This window comes from Lithobates pipiens, unplaced genomic scaffold, assembly GCF_037356315.1.
Source record: "Lithobates pipiens isolate NorthernLeopardFrog02 unplaced genomic scaffold, aLitPip1_a1.2 Scaffold_16, whole genome shotgun sequence".
NCBI classification, from domain to species: Eukaryota; Metazoa; Chordata; class Amphibia; order Anura; family Ranidae; genus Lithobates; species Lithobates pipiens.
This window is the reverse complement of record NW_027507748.1, coordinates 84,696,021-84,715,950: the sequence shown is the minus strand read 5'-3', so window position 1 is coordinate 84,715,950 and position 19,930 is coordinate 84,696,021.

The following is a 19,930-nucleotide window of genomic DNA, read 5'->3' as shown; positions in this document are numbered from 1 at the left end:
GCTGTTGAAAGGAAAAGCAGGCTAGGTGGGTTCACAGAAAGCTGAAGTGTGATAATGTTCAATGGAAGTCCAAGAAGTAGGAGAGAGACAGGCTTTGCGGAACCAGTATCAAAAAACGTTGTCACCCTTGTCATGCTAGAGTAAGTATACTAGTCTTCAAGTCTTATGGCAGACAAAGCAGTCCTGCTATATACTGTATATGTTTCAACTGTGTATTTAACTGTGTATGTAACAGTTAAGCTGAAGATGACCTTTTGTATAAAACAGGTTCTTAATTAGGTTTATTGGCCTTCTAAGAAATTAAATGTGTCATTGTCCTTTAAAAACAGGTGCCTGTAACCCTTTCACTTGTGTGCCTAGCAGATTATTAATTTCCCTCTCACCTGTACAAGGATCATCCGATCCGCAGGACTTTTTATCATGGGGCATACAGCAGAAAGATGAAATGACAGGAGGAGATGACATTTATAACTGCAAATCAATCCTGAAATTTGGCATTCTAGTGAAAACTATTAAGCAATAAATGTCAGGCAGCCATGGAGCCTCACTATGTGATCATTGAATACTGTACAGATGATTAAATCCAGCTATTTGAAATGTAGACTGATATATCCTCCAAGAGATCTTACAAAATCACCTCGTCTTTCCAACTCATTTTAGGAATTCAGAATCTGTAGCCAAGAGTACACTATCAATTACTGTATTAAAGCTCCATCTCGACCCAATGACATTTACTTTACATAGTGTGTTCTATAACATTTTCTGTATTTTAAATTCAACTTTCTCAATTCTCATACATCAAAAAGTTGATACAGTGCTTGACTTAACTGCCTTCCATTCAATATAGAGAATTGCTTTTCTTCTATACAGTAAAAGCTTGATTTGAGAGTAACTTGGATTGAAAACATTTGCAAGACAAGCAAAATTTTAAAATACATTTTGACTTGATATACAAGCAATGTCTTGATATACAAGTAGCATCATGTCACAAGTGAGCATAAAAGAGAAGAGAGGCACCTCTAAGTGTAGCAATATGGTTACATTTAATGAAGGTACAACATTTAGCAACTCACATGGTTGATGATTAAAAGAGGCACATCTGATTAAAAGAGGCAACCGGGGTAAAGCTATGTCATCCCTTCCACGAGTGCTTCCGGCCTCGCTTTCAAATCGATCTACTGCAAGGTAGTCTTCTCGGGTCACAATTGCAGACTGACAACGGTGAGAGACGGCAGTGTGGGGAATGGTCTATGTGGAGAGCTTTACCCCGGATGCCTGCATACTTAGATGTGTCTCTTTTAATCATCAAACATGTGAGTTTCTAAAATGTTGTAGCTTCATTAAATGTAACCATATTGCTACACTTAGAGGCGCCTCTCTTCTCTTTCATACTCTGTAGCTCCCGCTGGATTTTGCTCCTAATGCCCTTGTGGAGGCTTCCATTTGTATACGGACATTTTATGATTACACAACATATCACATTGCTATAATCTTTTTATATGGACTATAAACTGAAGGGCTTATAAATAAATGGTTGTGGAACGAATGTATGGGGAAATTTGTTTTGATATACAAGTGCTTTAGATGACAGGCATGTTTCCGGAACTAACTTTTTCGATGCAGGTTACGGAAACCTGTTATAAAAACAATTTAGGGACTGACCTGCTGTCTTGCTATGTACTATCTTTGATAGCTAGTAGTAGTTTAATGTACTAAAATGCTCATCATTACTCTCTTAGTAGCGACATTCAAGAATTTTACATTACCTTGAACTATAATGCCGCGTACACACGAGCGGACTGTATGGCGTACTTAGTCCGTCATACAATCCGACGGACAGTCCATCATACTTTCGACTGAACGGACTTGACCACACACGGATGCACAAACAGTCCGTCGAAAGCTTGCACGATGACGTGTACAGCATGTACGACGGGACTAGAAATAGGAAGTCCAATACACAGCAAAGCACCCTTCCGCCGTGTAAATCCTTTCTGAGCATGCACCATTCTTAGTCCGTCGAACTAGCCTACTGACGAGCGGATTGTCCGCTGAAACCAAAGTACGACGGACAGAATTTCGAAAAATCTGAAATACTTAGTACGCCAGACTGCACGCTGAAAAAGTCCGCTGAAGCCCACACACGAGCGGACTGTCCGCTGAAATGTGTTTCGACGGACTAAGTACGCCATACAGTCCGCCCGTGTGTACGCGGCATAAGAAAACCCAACTCTGAGCAAATTTTTTAAATTCAGTTAGACCCTTAGTAAGGGTTGAGAATGCAAAAAAACGCTCAGGCTGCAATACTTGCCTTCAACATGGAGGTGAACCTGCACTTATTTTGACCTATCAATCATCGGCCCATCCTTCATTCATAGATTCTGTTTCATTCACTGAAGCTGTAGTAATGGCTTCTGTGAATGTAGCAGCTGAGCACAAAGGGTAGGCTTATGCCGGGTACACACGAGCAGAATGTCCGACAGAAAAAGTCAGACGGAAGATTTTCATCGTATATTCTGATCGTGTGTATACCTCACTCTGACTTTTTTTTTTGAAAATTCCGATGGACCTAGAAAGAGAACATGTTCTAAATATTTCCAACAGAACAAATTCCTATTAGGAAAACCTCTCGTCTGTATGCTGTTCCGACGGACCAAAAGCGACACATGCTGTGAAGCAAGTACAAGACAGAAGCTATTGGCTACTGGCTATTGAACGTCCTTTTTCTAGTCCTGTCGTACGTGTTGTATGTCGCCGCGTTCTTGGTGGTTGGACTTTGGTGCGATTGTGTGTGCGCAAGACAGTTTCAGCGGAATTTCATCAGAAAAACCTTCAGAGTTTATTCTGATGGGAAACCCGGTCGTGTGTACAGGGCATTAGTTGGACACTCTTGATGAGTGCCTGTCACAGCCTTTTAGATCTATTAACCACTTGTGGACCACCCACCGTACATTTACTGTGGCAGGGGGCGGTCACTCTGCACCAGATCAAGTACCCAGTACGTGATCTGACACTTCTGGGTCTGGAGCATGCACATGCGCCACCGGTGACCCGCTCCTGTTGTGATTCTACACAGCGGGAGCCCAGCATCGAATACCATGAACTGAATGTCTGCGGGGACCCGCCGATTACACAGGGCACAGGCACAGTGGCAATCTGCCTATGTAAACAAGGCAGATTGTCGTTCTGTCAGAAGGGAAGGCACAGATCCTGTGTTTCTGCTAAGCAGGGACATGGGTCTTTGCCTTCCCCTTGTCAAAACACCTCCCCCACAATAAGTAAGCATAATCTAGGCACACAGTCAAACCTTTGATCACCCCTGACGTTAACCTTCCCTGGCAGTGTCATTAGTACAGTGACAGTGCATAGCTTTTAGCACTGATCACTGTATTAGTGTCCCTGATCCCCAAAAAGGGTCAAAAGTGTCAGTTAGGTGTCTAATTTGTCCATCGCAATATCGCAATCCCGCTATAAGTCACTGATCACCACCATTACTAGTAAAAATAAAATTAAAAAATCCCGTAGTTTGTAGACACTAGAACTTTTGCGCAAACCAATCACTATATGCTTATTGGGATTTTTTTTACCAGAAATATGTAGTAGAATACATAGGCCTACAAAGCCTATAAAGAAATTCAATTTTTTACATGTTTATATTGGGTAAGTTTTATAGCAGAAAGTAAAAAGAAAGCTCTATTTGTGGGAAAAAAAGTGCAAAAATGTTATTTGGGTACAGTGTCGCACAACCACAAAATTGTCAGTAAGGCCCCTTTCACACTGGGGCTGTGGGTGTGTCGGTGGTAAAGCGCCGATATTGTTAGCGGCACTTTACCGTCAATTTTGCGGCGCTATTCGGTCGCTAACAGGTGCTTTTACCCCCACTAGCGGCCGAGAAAGGGTTAAAACCACCTGCACCAGCCCTTTGCCAGTGGTATAGCCGTGCTGCCCATTGATTTCAAAGGGCAGGAGCGGTGGAGGAGCGGTAAACACACCGCTCCTTCACCGCTCCAAAGATGCTTCTAGCAGGACTTTTTTTAGCGTCCTGCCAGCGCACCGCTCCAGTGTAAAAGCCCTCGGGGCTTTCACATTGGAGAGACAGGAGCGGCTCTTTCAGGGTGCTTTGCAGGCGCAATTTTAGTGCCTGCAAAACGCCCAAGTGTGAAAGGGGTCTTAAAGTAACCCAGTGCCATATCGCAAAAAATGGCCTGGTCATGAAGGGGGGGTAAACCTTCCGGAGCCCAAGTGGTAACCCCTGCCGCTTCCAAAGATGTGATGGGGGACATCGGAGGAGGAATATTCAGGTGATATGTGAAATGTGTCCCCATAAGGGACACATCTCACTGAAGGAAAATATTTCTCAATATTGAATCATTTAATGGCAACAAGAATGCATTTTATTCTTGGGCATGTTGGAATACCAAGTCTACCAGATAAAACATGAAAGTGGTTCTAAGGTCTAAAGTTTAGTTCATATATATTCAGCGCCAGTTTCTCAGAAGAGTCCGGTGCAGTTTCCATTCACCAGTTCAGGTGCAAATTTGACACTTAAATCTCACCTGAACCAGAATGAAAAACACACAAGACCCTTTTCAAATTTGCACTGCAACCAGGCCGCATATATGTGAACCATTCCTATTGAAAGCCAATCTGGTTCACATGTTATGCACATAGGATGAGGTTCAACATGCATATATGTGAACCTAGCCTAAGCGTTTTTTTACTTTAATGCATTCTCTGCATTAAGGTAAAAAAGTCCCCACTACTTGTTCTCCACCCCCTGCCCCATCCCTAAACACTTACCTGCCTCCACTTATGATTCAACACTGTCCCGGCTGTAGCATCACTCGCTGCTGTCAGTCTAATCCCTTTGAGGAGTGAGAAGGGGCAAGGCACAAACAGCCTGGATTAGAAGTGTGTGTCTGCATGGGTGCCCCCTTAGCAAAGCTCTTGCTGAATAGGCACCTGGAAGAGAGGAGGAGCAGACAGCACCGGCCGGAAACTGCCAAAGAAGGAAAATATCATTGCGCAGAGCAAGTAAGTATAATGTCTTTATTTTAGCCCCCAAAAAACTTTAAAGAGAAACTAAACCTGATGGGTTTACTTCCTCTTTGTTTCCCTGCAAAGGTAAAGCATAATGGGCTACTATGCATCGCATAGTAGTCCATTATGTGTCACTTACCTGACACAGGAGCCAGCGATGTCACTGCTGTTTCCTCTTCCACAGAGCGTCCATCTTCTTTCCAGGTATCGTGGCTCCGGCGCTGTGATTGGCCGGAGCCCCAATGACGTCACTCCCGAGCATGTGCACGGGAGCCGCCACTAATGGCATATCACCGTTAGCAGCGGCATGCTCAGTACGCTGCTGTCTACGGCGTATCCGCCGTAGACAGCGATGCCTGTCCTTTTGCAAATATCTCCTAAATGTGTAGGTTTGGGAGATATTTCTTGGACCTACAGCTAAGCCTTAATCTAGGCTTACCTGTAGGTAAAAGTGGTCGGTAAGGGTTTACAACCACTTTAATAGCACCTTACATGTACAAAGAAAAGGGAAGCAGTTGCATTGGTAAATGTTTGATTTTATGTACTTTGCCCTTGTTTCTGCAAACTTTCTCTAAGGTAGGATTACTTCTTAAGCCAGTGAATTTTAGTTCTGCCCTATAAAGGAACTGTCGGGATATTTCTAAAGTGAAATAGATGGGAAGCAGAGGATTGTTCTGGTGATTTGTGACATATTCTCAGAGCAGACACCCTGCAGCACGCATCTTCTGGAAACTGAGCCTACTGCAAGGAATCTCTTCTCTTTGGAGGAATGATCGCAGACAATCAAATTGAATTACTAAGCACTTTGGAAAGGATTTATGTTAAAAATATGGATTTCTGCTGTCACTGAGATCAAATGCCAAGATATAGTGTTAAATACCATCAACAAAGAGCACATTTGTCTTTCACTGAGCTTTAAATTTGACTTTTTAAGAGCTAAAAAGTGGTGCTATAATGCAGTAAATTAAACCCTCACCTGTTTCATCAGCATTGTTATCAGAGATTGGATTTTTTTATTATCATTGTGAGTTAAACACACAAAAAGACGAAAGTGTGCTGGGTAGGCGAATGTGTGTAAAAAAAAATACTAATAAACTATCAGTCATGTGCATTTGTTGTTTCTTTTTGTCAGTTTGTAAGCTGTTAACTTCTTGTTTGTCAAAGAGAACCACCCTACAGAGACCAGTTTGGATTATAGCATTTCAGCAATGAACAAAGGTCTGGTCCCGCTTATGGATAAGTGGTGCCACTCTCTTTATATCATAATTTTTTTTTTTTTTTACTTTGCAGCATAGTTGCATCTGAAGCAATTCAGGGGTTTTCAAACTTTTTAAGGGCCAGTTCACTATTTGTTAGACTGCTTGGCCTGTAAGAATAACGCCTCGTACACACGTTCGGACTTTCCACCAACAAAACAGTGGAATTTTGTCTGAAGGGTGTTGGCTCAAACTTGTCTTGCATACACATGGTCACACAAATGTTGGCCAACAATTATGAATGTAGTGATGTACTAGACATACTACGTGTTTTTTCAGCTCTTTACCGCCACCCTTTGGGCTCCTTCTGCTAACTTCGTGTTAGTAGAAGTTTGGTGAGAGTTGATTTGCGCTTTTCATTTCGCATTTTTCATTTAGCGCTTTTCAGTTCACGCTTTTCATTTTGTTGTTGAACGCCCGTTTGTCAACCAGATATGTTGCGGAATCGGAGGAGATAACGTGTTATTTATTATTGGCCTTGGAGTTATTGCTTTGACATTAGATTTTTGGTTGAATAATAATGATTTGATTTGGTATATTTTTTATATTTTTGGATGCATAGAATGCACTTTTAGCTTAAGTTCTATTGGCAAATAGCATGTCTATTTTTATTTGTTTTCTTTTCTTAATGCACAATAAAAAAATCATGTAGAATAATACTTGGCTATGTGTTTTACTTCAAATGAAATTTTGGGAGTAGGCAGTTACATTTTAAAAAATCCAATTTAAAATTGACAAGGGACACAACATAGTTGTATCTTTGATCTTAAAAAACTAGGGGATAATGGTGTTGTAGTAACTTGCTCAAATAAAAAAAAAAAAAAGCATAATAATATTATGCTTGATATCACTAGAAAAAAAAAAACCTTTGAAAATTAGATTGCAATAATTCCATCAGTATCACCGGAAAAGCAGCAGCATATTATTCCTTTTAAAGTGGAAGAGAATTCATAATTTGCCACGTCACGAATGTTAATTCTCCATTATGAACACTAGTTTACAAGACTGACCACTTCTGGCTCATTCTTGCTTCCGAGCATGCGTGTTTGTACTTTGGACTTTTGTCCGACAGACTTGTGTACACACGCTTAGAAAATTCGACAACACACATTTGTACGTGGAAAATCTGAAAACCTGCTAGGCAAAATTTGTTGGCAGGAAGTCTGACAACAATTGTCTGATGGTGCGTAAACATGGTCGGATTTACTGACAACAGCCTGTCGTCAAGCATTTCCCCTCAGAAAGTCTGATCGTCTGTATGAGGCTTATGAGTGCCCCTATGTATGTGGTCTGTTTGAGAAAAATACATTCCTACATCATTTGTCAGTGGTGTAGGATATTCTATATTTATCATATGGAATATATATATAAATATATAAATATATATATATATATATATATATATATATATATATATATATATATATATATATATATATATATATATATATATATATATAGATATATATATATATATATATATATATATATATATATATATATATATATATATATAAATGCCCCTGCATAGGTGGTTAGCAGGAGAAAAAAATCCCCTATATCAGTGGTCAGTGAAAGTAGAAAAGTTCCCACCTACAGTGGGTGGTAAGTAGAAGTAAAAAATGCCCCATATAATAATATGATAATGGAAGTAATAAATGTATTAAAGTAATTGGGTTTTAAAGTTTACCCTTCGCTGCTGGTCAGCGGAAGTAAGAAATACACCTACATTGATGATCAGTAGAAGTACTGTAAAAAATCCACCTACTTTAGAGGCTATTAGGAGCAAAACATGCCCTTGTTTCAGTGGTTAGTGGAAATTAAGAATGCCCCATGTTGGTGGTTAGTTGGTTAGTGGGAGTAATAAATGCCCTACTGTACATCAGTAGTGAGTGAAAATAAAAAGTGCTCTAGCGCTTTGATCAGTAGGAGTAATGAATGGCCCTGAAATAATGGTTAGTTGGAGCTATGGTACCCCGGTATTGGTGTCAAGGGAAGTAATCAAAACCACCCCAGCACAGGAATCAGTGGGAGTAATAAAAGCCCCTCCTCAGTATTGTTGCCAGTAGGAGTAATAAAAGCCATCCCAGCACTGATGATCAGTGGCCACTTACCTTTGTGCAGGTGTCGTAGTGACATCATAGCTAGTACTATACAGGCACCGTTGGGCAGTAGAGCACTACACTCAGGAGTCCTTTTAATACAGCTAGTCTCTGCCATTGTGCAAACTGCATCTCCCTTCTTAGTGCAGGGGCCAGGTATAGCAACCAGTTGGAAGTTTGGGGACAGTTGAGTCTTTTTCAACCTTTCTAAGAGAGAGGAAATCTTGAAAATAAATTCTAGAGCTCATTGCATGCAGTTTATTTAGTAGGTTGTAGATATAACAATACTTTTAAATAAATAAACAGTAAAACCTATCACTATAATGTGAAACATGGGCTTATGTCTTCCTGCTTTCCACTGGTTCTTAGTGTCAACACAAAATTTACATGAATACTCACAGTGATGACACTAACTTTGCATTGGTGCTCTGTAGCAACATTAAAGTTACATTGGTGCTCCATGACAACACTAACTTTACACTAGTGCTGTGTGACAATACTAACTTTAATTTGGTCCTTACAGTGATAACGCTAACTTTTCATTGGTTCCCCGGGACAACACTAACTTTACATTGGTGCCTCATGACAGGTTCCCCTTTGACAATGCTAAATATACATTGGTGTCATGTAACAACACTAACTTTACATTGGTGTTCACACTAATGACACTAACTTTGCATTGGAGCCCCACAACAACACTAACTTTATAGTGGTGCTTTGTGACAAAACCAAATTTACACTGGTGCCTTGTGACTAAGCAAAAGTGTACACACAAGCTGAAAATCGGCCAAAATCAGCCAGTTCAGCAGAAAAAAGCTGACTTTTGATCCATGTGTACAGCTGTCTGTTCTACAGAAGCCAATCTCACGACCGGCTTCTGTCGAACAGGCATGCTGGAAAATCAGCATCCAACCCACATTCGATTAATGGCTGCCACTGCTGATCATTATGTTTTGGCAGACTGACAATGGGTGCCTTCTTAATTGCTGCTACTCAATACACAGCGACAAACAAAATAGTCCCTGCGTTACTTTCTTGCAACATGAGTGCCATAGACTGCAATGCTAAAATCACAAGTCGTGACGAAGTTGTTTCTTTGTCATATCTTAGCGACCTTGGCTGTGACTTCAATTTTTTTTTTTTTTTAAGTTCATTACAATGTGTCATACTCTGTACTCTTATGATTGGTCAAAGCCAAAGTCCCAAAACATCAAAGTTGCATGAAGTCACATCAAGTCTCAAGCCAGTCGCAATGCAAAGTCACACAGGATGTCAAATGACTTTGGGGTGGAGCAATCAGGCAGATGTCAATTCATCCAGAGGTACTCAGTGAAAATCATAAGCAGAAAATATGATACATTCCCTCCAGTGGGGGCCAGCAGCGGAATACCTGAGGACTACTCACAAACCCCTAGGGTTACGAGCAAATCTGGTTGAGAAACCCTACTTTAAATCAATGAAAGTCTGCACTTCCATGTTCTGTAAACTCATAAATTAGTCCATCCAGAACCAAAAAAAAAAAAAATTTATTCTGAAAAAGTCATTAACCACTTGCTCACCCGCCACTTTACATATACTGCAGCGCGGCGTAACATGAAGGCACAATCTCATACATGTACATCATGTGCCTGAACCCCATTCATGACAGTTGAAAACTTTGCTGTTCCAATTATCTTCATTGCAAAAACAAAGTGTCAGTTAGTGTCAGATTGTCCTCTGCACTATCACAGTCCCACTAAGTCACTGATCATCACCAGTACTAGTAAAAAAAAAAAAAAGACAACAATTCCAATATATATATATATATATATATATATATATATATATATATATATATATATATATATATATATATATACCATAATTTGTAGATGCTAATAACTTTCACACAAACCAATCAATAAACACGTATTGGGAGATTTTTTTTTTTTACCAAAGACATATAGCAGAATACATTTAAATTAGATATTTTTTTATTTTATTGAATACAGTATGTTTAATAGCAGAAAGTAAAACATATTGTGTTTTTTTTTTTGTTTTGTTTTTTCAAAAACTTCCGTTTTTTTTTGTTTATATACTAATAATAATTAAAAAAAAACAGTGGTGATCAAATACCATCAAAAGAAAGCTCTATTTGTGTGAAATAAATGATACAAATGTTATTTGTGCAAACTCATTTGAGCATAAATGAAATATAAAAATGCCCCTGATGAGTGGATGTTTTTCTGGAGGCATCTCTGTTCTAAGCAGGCAGCATTTGCATGCAGACCACCCTAGATAAAACACTATGATGCTGTTCCTCTTTTTGACTGAGGAGGACAGGCTAAATGATGCAGTACATCTTCCAGCCAGGAATTAATGCAGACTGTATCTGACTTGCTGATGCTTCTAATGCATACTGTGGGAAGCTAATAGTGTTCAGTGAAATCAGAGTAGGCAATTTCAGTACAGGAGAGGAGCCTGTACAACTGTGCAAGACCGAAGCTAAGGCTTGATTTTAGCTTTGATCTACTTTCTCTAGTTGCATTGATCCTTGAATCCTTGAACCAAATATGTCAAAAAGACACGGAAAATGCCATCACTGGTTTCCCAAGAAAAGAATAATAAAACCACCAATTTGTTGGCAATTGCACATGGGATTCAATATTAATTCACCCATAAAAGAGTATTTTTTTCCTGTTTCCCTAATTCTAACATATCATTCTAGAGTTTAAATATGGATCCATGACTTATGGAAGCAATGTAGTGTCTGTGTACTTCATTGTGTAGGTGGGTTAGTAATGACTAGTTATAGATACTTTGTCCCCCATGGGAAATATTAATGTATTCTGTTCTAGTTTCTATGTTCCCTAGTGACATTTGTGTTTTTGGTACCACTCTGAGTTTGGCTGCCTGATAACATGCAAATCAGTGCATTCATCTTATTCTTTCATTTTAAGTTAGTTAAAGCATATCTAAACCCCCCAAAAGTGTAATGTAGCTTATCTGTCCTATGATATGGTGGTTGCATTATTTTTCTTTTTTTTTTCATGCTAAGAGCATTTTCAGCAAGTACGGATAATAAATGTAGCACTGACCTTTTTGCCTACTAATGCAATGTTAATGTGAATACAATGCAAACCTATGGACAATGTTATTCTTTAGTATTTGGCTCCATCTAGTGACCAAAACTGGAAATGGACTTTAGTTATTTTCCTTTTCATGGTGTTGGAAAGATAAGTGGAAGTGACTGTGTTTACTTTTGTTATTTGACCTTATCTACCCAGAATGCCAGGTGACCTACCCATGATCACCCTCTACTGAACTACATGCTTGGTAGGCTATAAAATGGCCGGCACGGCCATTTTCTCTCTCTTCTGGACAGATGGCCTGCCTGTGTGGACCTGTGAGGAGGTCTCCAGAGAACTGCAGCCTGACAGAGCAGCAATCTAAAGCCAGAGGAGGACTTCACACCACAGCATGCTGGGATAGCAGTGTGGTCGGATCGGGAAGGATACAGAGGCACCCTGACGGAGGTAACTGAGAGCTCCTGGTGACCTTGTGAAGCTGAACAGCATGACGGTGTGGCTGCAGCAAATGGACTGAGACAAGTTGAGTGGAGCTTACTTATTCTTCAGACCCAGTTTGGTGAGAGGGCTGTTGCCCACAGTTTCTTATGCACTTGCATACACCTAGACTTTAACACAGTGTTGCTGGGACTTATAGTCCCACGGAGGAGAATCTAATGGACAGGCTGAGTTTAAGCAGGCCTCAAGCCTATTCATCAAAATACTATTAGCACTGTGTTACATCAGAGGCAATTACAAGTGTATCACGCTACAGGAACGGTTCTAATATTCATCTCACGTTAACCTTTGTTCCGCTGTCGGATTACTGTTGGATTACAATTGTTACAACAACTATAGCTAGCAGAAGAAAATAAGTTTAAAGACTGCATCCTTTGAGCTCCTTAGGGATTGTGTTGTAATTCATTATTGATCCTGGTTTTCTATAGCTTCTAGGGTGTGCTGGAAGTGGGAAGGTACCTAGAGTAAGGTGTAGTCCCTCTGAGCACTAGTCCCAATTGGAGCCGCATTCTAAGGGGTCATTTAAGACAACTGTACAGGTATAATCTGTTGTGTATACCTACTGTGCTGTTACATTATGTTTATGTGACCTTGCAAATATTGTACTTACCATTTTACTTTACTCAATACAAGTTCCAGTAAATATACGTTTCTGGTTAAAGCGGGAGTCCACCGGGACTCCGCGTTTTTTTTTTTTTTTTTAAAAGCCAGCAGCTACAAATACTGCAGCTGCTGACTTTTAAAATAGTGACACTTACCTGTCCAGCGCGCCCGCGATGTTGGCACCCGAAGCCGATCTGTAGGTCGTCTGTCGGGTCCTGCCGCCGCCATCTTGGGTATGGGAATCTGGAAATGGAGCCTTTCGGCTTCATTTCCCGGTTCCCTACTGCGCATGCGCGAATCGCGCTGCGCAATAAGGACGCTCCCCGCTGCCTCTGGGATCTGTGTGTTTCCCAGCAGGCAGCGGGGCACTTGCGGGGGAAGGGGCAGGCACTTGCGGAAAGGGGCGTAAGTTACGCCCCTTTCCGCAGAGAGCTATCCCGGAAGTGGGTGCAGTTACCTGGATTATCCAGGTAACTGCACCCCCCTCCCCCCTGAAAGGTGCCGATTGTGGCACCGGAGGGGGGGAGGGTTCCGATGAGCGGAAGGTCCACTTTAGGGTGGACCTCCGCTTTAAGTACTTTGGTGTGGAGTGTTGTTCTTTTTTCTCCTAGCAGGTGGAGCCAGTGAATCCTGAGGTTACAACACAGGTATATTGCATTACATTATATTGTACTGTATTGTGTTACACCACAGCTGTGTCAAGGGGACTGAGTCAATTCAGGGGGGGTTCATTAGCAGAGTGCAGGCCCGAATCAAATTCATCCGATCCTTCAGGGGTAAGTGCTACATAAAGATAATAAAAAGTAAAAACTATTGCAGAACAAATGCCTTTTTTTTTGCATAGCTGCCAATCGGATTTAGAGCTTCTTTGTCTAAAAGCCAATTTCCAGTCTGGGAACCTGGTTGGCTGGTGACATAACATTGCTTTAAAAAATGTAAAGCACACCAGTGCACTTTACAAATGAGATTTACAAATATTTTTTTTTATTATTAGAAACTCTGAAGCAAGCGAAGCACCACTCATTTGAATGAAGGACAAAGAATAAGACCCAGGAGTAGGAGAGGCTGGTCACATGACCTCTCAAAGCATTAGGGCTGACATAAGGGAAAATTCTGGTCTGAATAAATGCCCCTGAATATGGAGAGTGCCATGTTGGGTGTAGACAAGGATCCAGTAGAAGAACCCATGTATCAAGCCGAACATTTGGCTGTTCGCCGAACACATGAATTTGCAGGGTGTTCCCTGGGTGTTCACCCTGATGAACACTCTGCAATCCACTGAGTGCTGCACAGTGCATTTTTCTCCCTGATTAGGCAAAGCTTTGCCCAATCCAGGCGCAGTGTATGCTGGTTGTTAAGGAGTGGGGCCGGAAATCCGGCTGTGGCGTCCTTAACAACCGATGAGTCATCAGCTGTCAATGGATTTCCCCGCTGACAGCTGAACAATAAATTTAAAAAAAGTACCAGTCTTGAGTTTATTATTTGTTGCCACATTTTTGGTGAATGGGTAGGGATACTATGTACCCAGTACTAATTTCCATGGGGGGGCCGGGATCACTTATTAAAGGTGGCTTCCCAAGTCCGATAAGTCGGCTGCCTGCAGAGCCCAACAACCACAGCCCAGGGTTGTCAGAAGAGGCCCATGTCCCCATCAGCAACAAGGTTCTTTGGGGTGGGTATGGTTCGGGGGGGAGCTCGCTCGCCCCCCTTTTTCTTTTTTCTTTAGAAATATCATTTTTTCTGCAGCATGTTTTATGCATGCTACAGATGCGCCACTTTACAGGCACGTTAAGGGGGCCCCGCAGGCATTATAATTAAATTAATTTTTCATTTTTATTGTTGCACTTTAAGCATAATTAAAATCACTGCTCTTGCAAAAATGCTCATTAAAAAATATTGATACATGTCCCCCAGGGCAGTACCCAGACTCCCACCCCCCTTTTATGGCTGATTACTTTCATATAAGCCTTCAAAGTGGACACTTGACTTTTCCTGTTTGGATACCATAGACCTCAATTGCATTCGCTGTTTAGGTTAGAACATTTCCCCTGTTTGGGAGTTCTGCTGTGAACAATTCTGTGTGTGTTCTGCCGATCCTTAGTACTCACATACCGCAATGGATTTGGGGGAGGGGCCTCAGTTCTAATGGTCAAACTGTATGGTATACAATGGCTAGTCTAGTTTCTGACCATGATCTACCAGGATGCTATCACAAATTTCTCTGATACAGACAACAGAACGAAACCTCTGTTGAAAAGACATGTTCTTCCAAAGAGACATTTAAAATAACAAACAAACAAGATGATGTCAATCTGTTGCTACTTTTGGAGCAGCATTAGCATAACTAGGAACTAAAATCAGCATAACGCTTATATACAGCACCTGTTAGTCTATTTGAACCAGTCCCTTCTGGTCTGGGAATTCTATAGCTAGTATTAGCTCAGAGCTCAAAAAACAGCGTAGTCTAGAGCCAGGTTAGGCATCCAACAGCCACTTCTTGTTGTTAGAGGTCTGGTTGCATGTTATATCAGATGCTACAATGGGCTAAGCGCAGAGTAGATAAGCTGACTCAGAGTTTCAGTACCACACAATTGTTTCTGCTGGTGAAAAGCTGCGTTCCAGACAACAGTTGGATGGTCTCCTAATGGCCGCAGATGTTGTATTAAGGACTCTGACACCAATACAAATGCTGCATCGTGATCATCCTCAGGGTCCCTTGCAATTGGACTTGGCTGCAACATTTATCTGGAAGTATCTCTATTAATAACTATATAAGCCTGGGTATGTGTGCCCAATTTCACCAGGACTCTTGTTGGTCTTTTTGCTAATAATACTTGTGTGTACTTTAAATGTATACACTATTTCTAATCTTTTCTTATATAAAGCTTGTATTATTTCCATAGTGGTGTACATATATTTTCTTATGGTTAATATAATATGGTGTTTGCAATAGTTTCCCTGTTCCTAATAACTTTGATTAGATTACTGGTTAATTTCCCATGTAGACTTAGAAAAAAAGGAAGGAGCGCCCGATGTCCAGAGAACTGTGACTTCTAAAATCTGGTTCATAGATCTTTATAAAAAATTGGCAAAATGTACATCAAACTCAAAACCAAAAAGGATAAGGCATAGGATTTCTTGAATATACTAACCTACTGTATTTATTGGCGTATAACACGCACCCCAAGTTTAGGAGGGAATTTAAAAGAAAAAACTTAGGAGGGAAGTTTAAGGAAAAAAACGTACATTTAAATGCCCATCAATGAATGCAGCCTTGTCGGTGTCATTTGCAGCCTTGCATTGCAGCCTTGTCAGTCATTTTCAGCCTTGTCAGTCATTAGCAGCCTCATCAGTCATTTGCAGCCTTGCATTGCAGCCTTCCATTGCCGCCAAGATACAGAGTGGATGTCCTGTGTATCTCGGCGGCGCTCGTTCTAAGCCGTTTTCGGCGGCTTTCCGGTATTTTCGGCCGTTCTTGGCTATTTTCAGCCCTTCTCTCCTATTTTCGGCTGTTCTCTGTGGCTTTCGACTTTCAGAAAGCCACCCAGAATGGCCGAATATGGCCAAAAATAGCCGAGAACGGCCGAAAATAGCTGAGAATGGCCAAATATACCCGAGAACCGCCAAAAATACCTGAAAGCCGCCGAGAGTGGCAGAAAAGGTTAGGAAGGGCGATGGGTCAGCGTATAACACGCACCCCCGCTTTCCCTCTGATTTTAGGGGGAAAAAAGTGCGTGTTATATGCTGATAAATACGGTAATTTAACCACTCACCAATTTGGTGTTGTCATTATAGCCAAAAAACATACACAATACACAAAGACCCTTGTAACAAGGTACCAAGGTAACAAAGTAGCTACTTCAATGAAAAAAAGTCACGATTGAGTTAAAAAAAATACTTTCTTAGTTTTGATAATTGTATAAAACATTTTTACAAATTTGCATAAAAGGAGGATACACACAAGAGAAAATGAAAAGTGCACCTAGAAACATTGCATAACCGACAAATAAAACAAACAAAAGACATATAAAACAGATTGTCCAGACACCAACTCTGTCAACACACAGAGCTGAGCCATGGCAATTTCGCCACTATATACTTTTATCATCCTATGGTAGGTACTATACGAGAGGATGCTGATAAGTATTGAGCCTTAACCAGAAAGAATTGAGCTAGGAAGCTGTAAACGACAGCGTGTACTGGCCAATTTGTTTCAATGGTGCAAAAATCAACTACTTATGATTTTAACTTATGTCTTTCTCAGGTCCAATGTGAACATGGCAGCTACTCCAGAAAAATTCAGTGTGGAAGAGCATAGGACCATAATCAAGTTCCTGCTTCTCCAAGGGAAAGGTGTGAAGCAGATCCATGATGAAATGTCACAAATTTTGGGTGACAGTGGCCCTTCATCTACAAGTTACCAGTTACCAGTTTGTCCAGGAAATCTGACTCATTTCTTGCAAATTGTTCCAAAACAGCCACCGATATTTCCTTTTTTGTTCGGTTGTCAAAAGTTTTGGGCTCCATTTTGCTGCAAGCTTTCTAATTTTCAAGTGGTTGTGGATAATGGCACCAAATCTCTCAAGTGATATTCCCAGATATGTAGCGATACTTTTGGCTGATATTCGGCGGTCCTCCACAATCATGGCATAGATGGCTTTTATATTTGCAGGCACAGAGACAGAAAAAGGCCTTCCACTGGGTTTCTCAATTTCAATACCGAAATGGCCAGTTTTAAAATTGACAACCCAACGTTTACTTGTTGCATTTGAAGGGCCACTGTCACCCAAAGTTTGTGACATTTCATCATGGATCTGTTTCGAACCTTTCCCTTGGAGAAACAGGAAATTTATTGTGGTCCTATGCTCTTCCACATTGAATTTATCTGGAGGTGCTGTCATGTTCACTTTGGACTGGAAAAAGAAGATAAGTTAAAATCATAGGTAGTTGATTTTTACACCGTTGAATCTAGACAAATTGGCCAGTACACCCTGCAATTTACAGCTTCCTAGCTCAATTATTCTGGGTAAGGCTCAATACGTATCAGCACCCCCCTCGTATAGGGTAACAACTCATGTGTGTAGATCCCATTGGGAGCTAAAGCTGAAATACTGCTAGAAGTGGGTCCTATTTATTCCCCTAGGCTATATACACTAAGATGGAAACCATATTGACTGTAAGAATGGGCCCTCACACTTCTCACCTAGTAAGGCTATGAAGTTACCAGTGATAGTTCATATAGCAGGAGAATGTGTTCAGTTGTCTAGTCGGTGCAAAGTTCAATTCCAATAGGAATTAAGGGGTTTATCAAAACGTTTGAATTCAAGTTAAATCAAAGCAGGGCAGTCAACGTGTTTGGCGGCAAGGGTTGGAAGCAATCAGAATTGCACCAAGAGCGACCACAGGATCAGAAGTGTCTTGGAAACTACCCACAAGTGTGGTAATGTATATATACACATATATATTATACACCGCTATTGAAAACAGGGACTTGTGCACTCTGCATCTACACATATCTGTGGAGACACTAATGCCCCGTACACACGAGCAGACTTTTCAACATCAAAAGTCTGACGGAATGATTCCGGCAGACTATTCGAACGTGTGTGGGCTGCAGCGGACTTTTGATTTGCAAAAGTCTGACAGACTTTAGAAATGGAACATGTTTCAAATTTTTCCGACAGAACTCTGCCGGACCCAGAAATCCGCTCGTGTGTGTGCTAGTCTGACGGACTAAAACCGACGCTAGGGCAGCTATTGGCTACTGGCTATGAACTTCCTTATTCTAGTCCAGTCATACGTCATCACGTTCGAATCCATCGGACTTTGGTGTGATTGTGTGTGGCCAAGTCCGTTCATTCGGAAAGTCCGTCAGAACTCCATCAGAACTCCATCGAAAGTCTGCCGGACTTAAGTCCTGTCGTGTGTACGCGGCATAATGCAGGCTTGCTGGCAGCGAGAAAGGAGTCTAAGCAAGGACTGAGATGATTAAGATGGATTGAAACAATCCTGTAAGGTTATCTACACTGATTAATCTATATGAGCTGTTGCCTTGCTCTATGTCTTTAATTTTATCTTGTGTGTATCCTCTGATGCTGAGGGATAATACATTATTTGCAATTTTGTAGAATTTTTGCTGCATTTATTAAAACTAATAAATTACTGTTTGTGAATAATCCCAACCACAACTTTTTGTCATTGAAGTAACTACTTTGTGACTTTGGTACCTTGTTACAGGGGTCTTTGTTTATAGAAGATGTACATCAAGCTAACGCATTTCAAGGGAATAGACTCCCCCTTCTTTAGGGCTAGTAAACAAAACAAAGGATGAATGAAAGATACATATAGCAATATATATATACTGTATATATATATATATATATATCTGCGCTGAGCAAAATTATAAACGCTACAGTTTTGTGTTTGTCCCTATTTATCATGAGCTGAACTTAAAGATCTTTTTCTATGTACGCAAAAGGCCTATAGCTCTCAAATATTGTTCACAAATCTGTCTAAATCTGTGTAATGCCGCGTACACACGATCACACAATCGGGTGGAAAAGTCCGGCAAACTCAAGTCCGCCGGACAATCCCCCCGTGTGTAGCCTCCAGCGTACTTTTTTGACCCGAAAGTACGGTGGACTTAGAAAGTAGTTTTGCACTCCAATCTTTCCGCCGGACTTTCATTTCGGTGGACAATCCGGCCGTGCGTATGCCAGTCCGCCGTACTTTTGAAATGAGTGGACTTTTCCCGCCCGGAGAAAAGTCCGCTCATTTCGAGCAGGTCTCCAGGTAGGCGGGGCCCGCTAAGGAGACGTCGCTGGCACCGCCACCTGGTATGGACTTAAAGGGGAACCCCAATGCTGAAAAAAATGGCGTGGGGGTCCCCCCAGGTACACATTAGACCCTTGTCCGAGCATGCTACCCGGCCGGCCAGGAAAGGGGGGACGAGCGAGCGCCCCCCCTCCTGAGCCGTACCAGGCCGCGTGCCCTCAACATGGGGGGTGCCTTGGGGAAGGGGGGGCTGCACGGCCCCCCCACCCCAAAGCACCTTGTCCCCATGTTGATGAGGACAAGGGCCTCTTCCCATCAACCCTGGCCGTTGGTTGTCGGGGTCTGCGGGCGGGGGGCTTATCGGAATCCGGGAGCCCCCTTTAATAAGGGGGCCCCCGGATACCGGCCCCCCACCTTATGTGAATGAGTATGGGGTACAATGTACCCCTACCCATTCACCTGTGAAAAAAAAGTACAAAAAAAACACAACACAGGGTAAAAATAGTTTATTGCACAGCTCCGGGGGTCTTCCGTCTTCGGGGGTCTTATCGCCGGACTCCTCTGCTATCTTCTGCTAGCTCTTTTGCTA